Consider the following 9,997-nt stretch of genomic DNA (forward strand, 5'->3'; position numbering starts at 1 on the left):
GGCATTCTTTATGAAATGAAGTATGATCAATTTATTGTGTTGTGGAATAATATTGTTTATTTAGTTAATTATATTTTGTTGGTATTTTCCATAAGTGCATCATTGCTATATTTCATTCATTATATATTTTTTTCGTTATCAATAGTGCCGAAAAGGAAAAATCCTTCAACAACGAATGTGAATGTAGATGATGGTAATACTTCATGTTTTTGGACACATCAAATGGATGGTGCTTTAATTGATTCATAGTTGCATCTGAAGAGGAAGCTAAAATTGTATTATTACTTAGGCATGAAAGCCATATAAATATACAGCTATGAGTATATACAGTTATGACATAATTATGAAAAGCATAAATATACAGCTATGACAGTATAACATGTGCACATAAATATACAGCTATGACGTAATTATGAAAATAACTATGACAGTATAACATGTGCATCTGGTATGGAATATAACAGCTATACAAATGTAATCATTGCCAAGAATAAAGGAATACTAATAGCTATACAAAGCTCTTTACACCCCCCCCCCCCGTCAAGCAGATGCCGGCCGGGGAAGTAGGCGAAGTTTACTGTGCAAGAAGAGGAAACGAGCTGTAGGCAGAGGCTTGGTGAAGATGTCCCCAATCTGGTCCTCACTTGCAATGAACTTAATCTGAGGTTGACCTGAAGCAACACGCTCACGAACAAAATGATAGTCCAGTTCGATATGTTTTGTACGAGCATGGAAAACTGGGTTGGAGGAGAGGTAAATAACACCAATGTTGTCACACCAAAGTGTGGGAGGAGTGGCTGATTCAACCCCAAGTTCACGAAGAAGTGATTGCAGCCAAAGAACTTCTGCCGTACCATTTGCAATAGATTTGTACTCACTTTCAGTTGAAGATCGTGCTATGGTAGGTTGTTTCATTGCCACCCAAGAAATTAAATTGGAGCCAAGATAGATAGCGTAACCGTTAATAGAACGACGATCATCATTACAACCGCCCCAGTCGCTATCAGTATAGCATTGGATAGCAGAATTTGAATTTGGAGAGAAAAACAAGCCATAAGAGATTGTAGCAGCCAAGTACCATAACAATCGTTTGATAGCTTGCCAATGAAGGTCAGTGGGACAATGCATATATTGACATAGCTTGTTCACAGCAAAGGTGATGTCGGGCCGAGTTATTGTGGCATATTGTAAGGCACCAATAGTTTGGTGATATTAAGTGCCATTTGCAAGTGGAATGCCATTAGCTTTAGCCAATGGAGGAGCAGTAGCAATAGGCGTGGAACATCCTTTAGCATTAGCCATTCCCGTGTGTTGTAGAAGATCTTGAATGTACTTTTGTTGACTCAAAAGCAATCCTTTTTGTGTATTAATGACTTCCATTCCAAGAAAGTAGGAAAGGTTGCCTAAGTCCTTGACTGGAAATTCTCATTGTAATGCTTCAATAAAGGACTGAATCACATGAGTAGAAGTACCTGTGATAATAATATCATCTACATACACAAGAATAAAAATCTTGGTAGCACCATTAGTATAAATGAATAGAGATGTGTCAGCTTTGGAGGAAATAAAACCAAGAGAAAATAGAAATGTGCTCAACCGCTCAAACCAAGCTCGTGGAGCTTGTTTGAGTCCATATAAAGAATGAGCAAGCTTACAGACATAATGGGGTTTGGAAGCATCAACAAATCCTTTTGGCTGCTCCATATATTTATCAACATCAAGATACCCATGTAAAATGCATTTGAGACGTCAAGTTGTCGAAGAGGCCACTGTTGAGTTGTAGCATAAGCGAGAATGGTACGTATGGTAGTGGCTTTGACAACGGGACTAAATGTTTCATGAAAATAAACTCTAGATTGTTGATGGTAACCCTTTGCGACTAGCCGCGCCTTATAGCGATCAACTGTGCCATTGGGTTTTCTCTTAATGCGATAAACCCATTTATTACCAACGATATTTGCACTTGGTGGCTTGTGAACAAGGGTCCAAGTTTTGGTAGCAAGTAAGGCATCAATCTTACTTTGCATTGCAGTTTGCCATTGATGGTATGATTTAGCTTGGGTGTAGGTGATGGGCTCCACATTGCTGTAGTCAATGGTGGGTTTAGAAGTGGAGGAGAGAGTAGAAAAATGAGATTTTCGTTTGACCATGGTGGATGGACGTAAGGACATTGGATGAACACGTGGAGGAGAGGCAGGAAGAGGTGAAGAGGAAGGATGAAGGGTGGGATCGTATGAAGTGCCATAGTGGGTGAGATCAACTGACAAATTAAGGCCTGGGAGTGTAGAGGATAAGTTGCGGTTGGGCGAAGGATTAGGTGAGGGAGTTGTTAAATTTGAATGTTGAACAGATGGGGTTGTGTGGTCAAGGTGAGTAGGAGATGAAGGAAGACTATGACTCAATGAATTTAAGGAAGGAAAATTAGATAAAGAAGAAAGTGTTCTACCTGGATTAGAATTGGTCACCAAAGCATCACTTGATAAATTAGGAAATGTCCAAAGATGCAGCCACGTTTGCATGGAGGAAGGAGACACCTGGGCAGTAGTAGTTTGACTTGTGTGAAATAAAAATTCATTTTCCTTAAAAGAAACATATTTTGCAATGTAAATCCTACCCGAGTCCTTATCCAAGCATATGTGTCCAGAATGATTAGGAGAAGAACCAAGATAAACACAAGGGCTACTTCTAAAAGAAAATTTATGAGAATTATATGGCCTAAGCAAAGGAAAAATGGTGCAGCCAAATACATGCAATTGATGAAAATCAAAGGTTTTGCCAAACAATTTGGTGTAAGGACTTTGCCCATTTAAAACAGGAGTTGAAAATAGATTGATAGCTAAAATAGCGGATTGAAAAGCATATGGCCAATACTTGAAAGGAACTTGACTATGAGCTAATAATGTTAAACCCAAATCAACAATATGTCGAATTTTGTGTTCGGCTACACCATTTTGCTCATGAGTATGAGGACATGCAATGCGATGGAGAATTCCTAAGTGTTTAAAATGATATTGTGATTTTTGAAATTCTCCACCCTAATCAGATTGAAAAGATTTAATGGGTAAATTAAATTATTTTTCAACAAGAGTGTGAAAATTAAGGAATGAAGAAAGCACATCACTTTTGTTCTTTAAGAAATAGATCCAGGTAAACCTGGTATAGTCATCAACAAATATAACAAAATATTTAAAACCGAAATTAGATAGTGTGGGAGATGGTCCCCATACATCTGAGAAAATGAGTTCCAAAGGCATTGTACTAGTATGAGAAACAGATGGAAGATGAGTTCTCGTCATTTTTCCCATACAACAAGCTGTGCATTTGGAACTTGGTGAAGTGGTGACCGAATCCAAATTATTTCACGAATTATTTTGGACACAATCTTAGAGTGAGGGTGACCAAATTTATTATGCCAATCGTCAAACGAAAGTACTGCTACCATATTTGCCTCCTTCCTCTTGCCACTAGGCATGATATAGAGGCCATCTTTATTCATTCCCTTGAACATTATTTGCTTTGTGACCTGATCCTTAACAAAGAAAAAAGAGGGCCAAAATTCAAAGTAGCAATTGTTATCAAGGCAAAATTTATGAACAGAAAGCAATTTTTGTGAAATTGTGGGAACGTGTAGAACATGCTTTAAAGAAAAAGATTTTTGAGGAGAGAGTAATTGACCATTACCAACATGTGCAATGTCCAATCCTTAACCATTTCCAACACAGAGTTGATCAGCACCATGGTAGCCATTAGCAATGTGGAGCGAGGCTAATAAGCCAACTGTATAGATAAGGCTTAGTAGTTGCATTCTGTTATAATTTGATATGTATTTAGCTGTGCTTTCATTTATCTCTTGTAACAGAATTATAGAGAGATAGTTGTGTATAAATATTAAACATAATGGAACAGTAAAGTATCTTTCTGCTTCCTATCTTTGTGCCACACTTTTATGGTATCAGAGCCAAAAACCTATTAGGTTTTTATTTTTGATCTCCACTTATTTTTCTCTTCAATGGCTTCCCCTTCAAACTTGCCAAATATTGTTCATTCCTCTGGAAGAACACTTGTGTCCTTTAATTCAACTCAATTTCCTCTGAAATTGACTCAGCAAAACTACCTTACCTGGAGTGCTCAAGTCATGCCTGTTTTCAAGGGTTATAATATGATGTGATATGTTGATGGTTCTTTCCCATGTCCTGCTCGAATCATACGTCAAGGTGAAAAGGATGAGGTTAATACTGATCATGATTTTTGGGTTTGTCAAGATCAATTAATCTTGGCTGCGATTATTGCATCAACAAGCTTTACAGCAATGCATCTTGTATCCTCTATTTCCACATCTGCTGATGCATGGGAGAAAATTCGAGTCTTTTGTGCAAACCGTAATGGAACACGGATATTATCCCTTCGTGATACACTTTCTACTTTCAAAAGAGAGTCAAGACCTGTGGCTGAGTATTTACAGACTGTGAAGGCCATCTCTGAAGATCTTTCTTTGTCTGGAAGTCCAGTTTCTGATATTGATCTGGTCATACATGTATTAAATGGAGTTGGACCAGAATTCTGTGATATTTTAGCTGCGGTAAGAGCTCGTGATTCTGTTATCTCTTTTGTAGAGTTACAGGAAAAGTTAATGGCTCATGAACTTTATTTGAAGAAAATTGATTCTTCATATGTTACAACACCAATCACTGCAAATAATGTTAGGCGGGGGCCATACTCTAGACAGAATGTTCAAACATCACAGGGCTTTTTGAATGACAGGTTTGCTACTTCAGGTGGTTCTCGGTTCTTGACTGAGACAAATTCACGGTCTACAAAGGGAGCTGGTATTTCAAAAATATTGTGTCAAATTTGTGAACGGCCTGGTCACATTGCCAAACAATGCTTTCGAGCAAAAGATTTTTTCAAGGATCATTTTCCACAACCAAAGGCAAACAATGTTGTTGCCAATGATAGACAAAGCTGGGTCATGGATACAGGAGCTACGCATCATGTCACTAATGATTTGCAAAATCTCTCACTTCATGTTCCCTACGAAGGCCTTGATGAACTTCATTTAACAGATGGTACAGGTTTGAGAATTACACATGTTGGGTCTAAATCATTATCTTTTCCTTCGAAAACTTGTTCCTTAACTGAAGTTATATGTGTTCCTCGTTCAAAAGAGAATTTAATTTTTGTCTCTACTTTTTGTCTAGCCAATAATGTTTCAATTGAATTCTTTTTTGATTGTTTCCTTGTCAAGGATCTGTCCACAGGGGAGATAATCACAAAGGGATGCATTAAGGGTTCTCTATATCGTCTCTCATCCATTTCGAAAGGTTGATCATCGTTTCCATTTGCAGCTCAGTCTTCTGTTCGTGAGTCTTCTTTTGTTTGGCATCAGCGTCTTGGTCATCCCGCTACCAGAATTAGTCGTTATGTTTTGTCTCAATTTCGTTTATCTGAGTCATTTAACAGCGTTGATTGTCATTCCTGTTTATGTAATAAAAGTCACAGACTTGCCTTTGGTGTTTCATCGCTTAAAAGTTCAAAACCATTAGAATTGTTATATTCTGATTTGTGGGGACCTGCCCCTATGCAATCCTTTGATGGATTTAAGTATTATTTGATTTTTTTGTCGACCATTTTTCAAAGTATATTTGGTTTTATCCTCTTAAGGCTAAGTCAGATGTTGCTTCACTGTTTCCAGCTTTCCAAAAGCTTGTTGAAAATATGTTTGGTACTAAAATTATATCTATTTATACAGATGGGGGGGGGGGAGAGTATATTGCCTTAAGGAAAATGTTTCAAAACCATGGAATTTCTCATTTACAAACGCCTCCTCATACACCTCAGCATAATGGAGCTGCTGAGCGTCGTCATAGGCATGTAGTAGAAACTGGATTAACATTGTTGCAGTCAGCTTCTTTATCATTTGAATTTTAGACTTATACTTTTCAAGTTGTTGTTTATCTCATAAATAGGCTGCCAACACCAGTGCTTAACATGTCTTCTCCTTTCTTTAAGCTTTTTCAATAGCAACCTAATTATACTAAGCTTAGAATATTTGGTTGCCTCTGTTACCCGTATTTAAGGCCATACACTCGCAATAAATTTGAAGCTAAATCACAACCATGTATATTTTTGTGTTATTCTCTACACCAAAGTGCTTACCTATGTTATGAACCACAAAGTCAGAAAGTTTATGTGTCTAGGCATGTTATTTTTGTAGAAGGGAAATTTCCAGGTGAGCAATTTAAGAAGGAGAGTTTAGATATCAATACTTGGTATAATGTTCATGGGTCTTCTGTTGCTATTGACAATGAGAATTCTGGGTTTGTAGGTGATAAAACGAAAGGGTCAGACGGTTCTAATTTTATCCCTTTCCAAACGGTAGCGTTTCAGCCTAGGGTTTCAAATGAAATATCACTTCAAAATTCCTCTGCTTCATCGTTCTCTAGTCCCTCAGTGTCTATTTCGACAAATTTGCCATTAGTCCAAACTGCGTCTTCATTATCTCCTTCTTCTATTGAGTCCACAAAATCAATCGAAAGATCTTCTTCATCTTTTCCCATTGTTTCTGATCAATCAACTCCAAATATTTCTGAGTCTCCTATTCGAACTCATCCTATGGTCACTAGTTCCCAGAACAATATTTTCAAACCAAAACGTCTAAACTCTGTTACAAAGTATCCTCTTCCTCTATCTATAGAACCAACATATGTATCTCAGGCACTAAAGATTCCAGAATGGCGGCAGGCAATGTCTTCTGAGTTTGATGCTTTAATGACTAACGTGACTTGGATCCTTGTTCCTTCTTGCAGTGGTCAGAATTTAATAGGATGCAAATGGGTTTTTCGTGTCAAGAAGAATCCGGATGGGTCGATTTCAAAGTACAAAGCGAGACTGGTGGCTAAAGGCTATAATCAGCGTCCAGGAGTAGATTTCAATGAAACATTCAGTCCAGTTTCAAAGCCTGCCACAATTCGAATAATTTTGGCCCTTGCAGTCTCGAACAGTTGGAGCATTTGTCAATTGGACATTAACAATGCGTTCCTTCATGGACCTCTGCAAGAAATGGTATTTATGAAACAACCCTTTAGCTTTGTTAATCCTGAAAAACCTAATTATGTATGCAAACTGGTGAAGGCCTTGTATGGGCTTCGTCAAGCTCCACGAGCCTGGTATCAAGCTTTGAAAGAATGTGCAATTCATTTTGGTTTTGAGCAGTCAGAGAGTGATAATTCTCTGTTTATTTTTCGAGGAGGGAAAGATATTTGTTATTTTTTGGTTTATGTGGATGATTTGTTGTTAACTGGAAATTGCTCCAAGGTCATCCAGTTGTTTATTCAGAAATTGGCTACGAGATTCTCATTGAAGGAACTGCAGCAGTTAAGTTTGTTCTTGGGAATTGATATTCAGACAACATCAGCTAGGTTGTTCCTTTCTCAGCACCATTATATCTGCAAGTTATTAACAGAAGCAAACATGGAAGGTTCTAAGCCAATATCCACACCATTTGTAACTTCAACTGTTTTGTCCAAAAATACTTCCAAATCTCGGGCTCAATCCATCTGAATACAGAAAGGTGATAGGAGCTCTACAATATCTAACTTGGACAAGATCGGATATTTGCTTCTGTGTTAATCGTTTGTCTCAGTTCATGCAAAGTCCAACTGAACATCACTGGGATGCTCTTAAGAGGTTGCTACGTTATCTCAAAGCTACATTCGATTATGGAATATTAATAAGGCCTCAGTCTTCATTTGTATTTCATGCCTTCTCCGATGCGGATTGGGCTGGTGATTCCTCTGATAGGATCTCAACAACAGGTTACATATTATACCTTGGAACAGTTCCAATTTCGTGGACTTCTAAGAAGCAAAAAGCAGTAGCTCGCTCATCGACGGAAGCTGAATATCGAGCTGTTGCATCCGCAGCTTCAGAGGTAATTTGGACTAGTTCGTTATTGTCTGAGATGGGAATTAATTTTCCACAGCCAGTGCTTTATTGTGATAATATATCAACTACGTATGCTTGTCATAATCCTGTTTATCACTCTCGGATGAAGCATATTGAGATTGATTTACATTTTGTCAGAGATCTTGTGCAAAAGAAACAGTTACGAATTGCTCATGTTTCGTCAAAAGATCAGTTAGCTGATCTTCTGACAAAACCTTTATCAAAGACTGTATTTATCAAAAACCGGTTCAAGATTGGTGTTTGTAATCGAACCCCAATCTTGCGGGGGAGTAATAAGCCAACTGTATAGATAAGGCTTAGTAGTTGCATTCTGTTATAATTTGATATGTATTTAGCTGTGCTTTCATTTATCTCTTGTAGCAGAATTATAGAGAGATAGTTGTGTATAAATATTAAACATAATGGAACAGTAAAGTATCTTTCTGCTTCCTATCTTTGTGCCACACTTTTAGAGGCAAGGTCAGGGGTGACATGATAGTTAGTTCCAGAGCCACTATCCAAGGAAATGAGTGGTTTGGTTGCTGGATATGAGGAGGTCGGATATGAGAGAACTTGGTAAAATTGGCTTGTGCTCCATAAGTGGGACGAGGTTCATACGTACATCTACAGCGGTTTGCCGTATGATTTCAGAGGTTACAAATTTGACAAGGTCCCTTATTTCGTCTTAGGTTGCGATTGTTGGTGGTGTTTATTTATTGTTGAGTGGGTGTTCGTTGAGCAAGATTGGTTATAGGTGATTCTTGAGCACTTTTCAAAAGAATTTCATGGGCTAATAGATGGCTATGAAGTTCGTTAAATGACACAGGTTCAGGTCTAAGGTTCAATGCGGTAATGATGTTGTGATATTCGCTTCCAATATCTCGATAAACAATGGCATTAAATTCAAATGTGGTCATGGTATGACCTGCAGCAGCTAATTCATCAGTAAGGGATTTGGCACGTTGGAGATATTGAGACACAGTTAAGTCATTCTTCTTGAGTTCCTGCAATTCGATATTCAGTTGAAGTTGCCGATTCTGAGAGATTGAGCCAAAGGTACTGGCTAGGCCTGACCAAACTTCTTAGGAAGATGTCATTCCAATAACATATGGAAATACCTCCTCGGATAGGGAGGATAGCAGCCAACAAAGAAGCATCTGGTCTTTTTGGAACCAAATTTGATATGCAGAATTTTGAATAGTTTCAAAAGGTTTACTAGGGTCAGCTATGGTGGTAGGGGGTTTTGGAGTAGAGCCATCAATAAAACCCATTAAGTTTTGGTAATTTAGAAGGGGTAGAAATTGAGTTTTCCAAGCAAGATAATTCTTGCTTGTGAGTTTGATTGAAAAGGTGTAATGTGAGGTAGTAGTGGCCGAGATTGGAGTTTGAATGTTTGAAGCCATGGTGGGTTGGTTGCTCTGATACCATGAAGAGGAAGCTAAAATTGTATTATTACTTAGGCATGAAAGCCATATAAATATACAGCTATGAGTATATACAGCTATGACATAATTATGAAAAGCATAAATATACAGCTATGACAGTATAACATGTGCACATAAATATACAGCTATGACGTAATTATGAAAATAACTTTGACAGTATAACATGTGCATCTGGTATGGAATATAACAGCTATACAAATGTAATCATTGTCAAGAATAAAGGAATATTAACAGCTATACAAAGCTCTTTACAGCATCAACAAATAGAGTTGGAGGAACTTTTAGTACACATGCAATCAACAATATTTTGGATGAGTCGAAAAAGAAATTTCCGGATAAGACAATAACCAAAGAAAAATTTTAAAATCATATAAAAATAATTAAAAAAATTTTTAATCGATGCTATGAAATTTTGAAGAATATGAGTAGTTTTTCTTGGGATCCAGTTACGGAAATGTGGAAAGCTGAATGTGAAGTTGGGAAAAAATTAATTGAGGTTAGTTTCTCATTCATATTCATTATCCTATAATTTTTTGAAATAAATGCAATAATTGTATTTATTTTTTCTAAATATAGGTCAAACCTGAAGCTATTGAATGCAGAAATAA

This window comes from Jatropha curcas, chromosome 7, assembly GCF_041381405.1.
Source record: "Jatropha curcas cultivar XTBG-Jc1 chromosome 7, XTBG_Jcur_1.0, whole genome shotgun sequence".
Classification (NCBI taxonomy): domain Eukaryota; kingdom Viridiplantae; phylum Streptophyta; class Magnoliopsida; order Malpighiales; family Euphorbiaceae; genus Jatropha; species Jatropha curcas.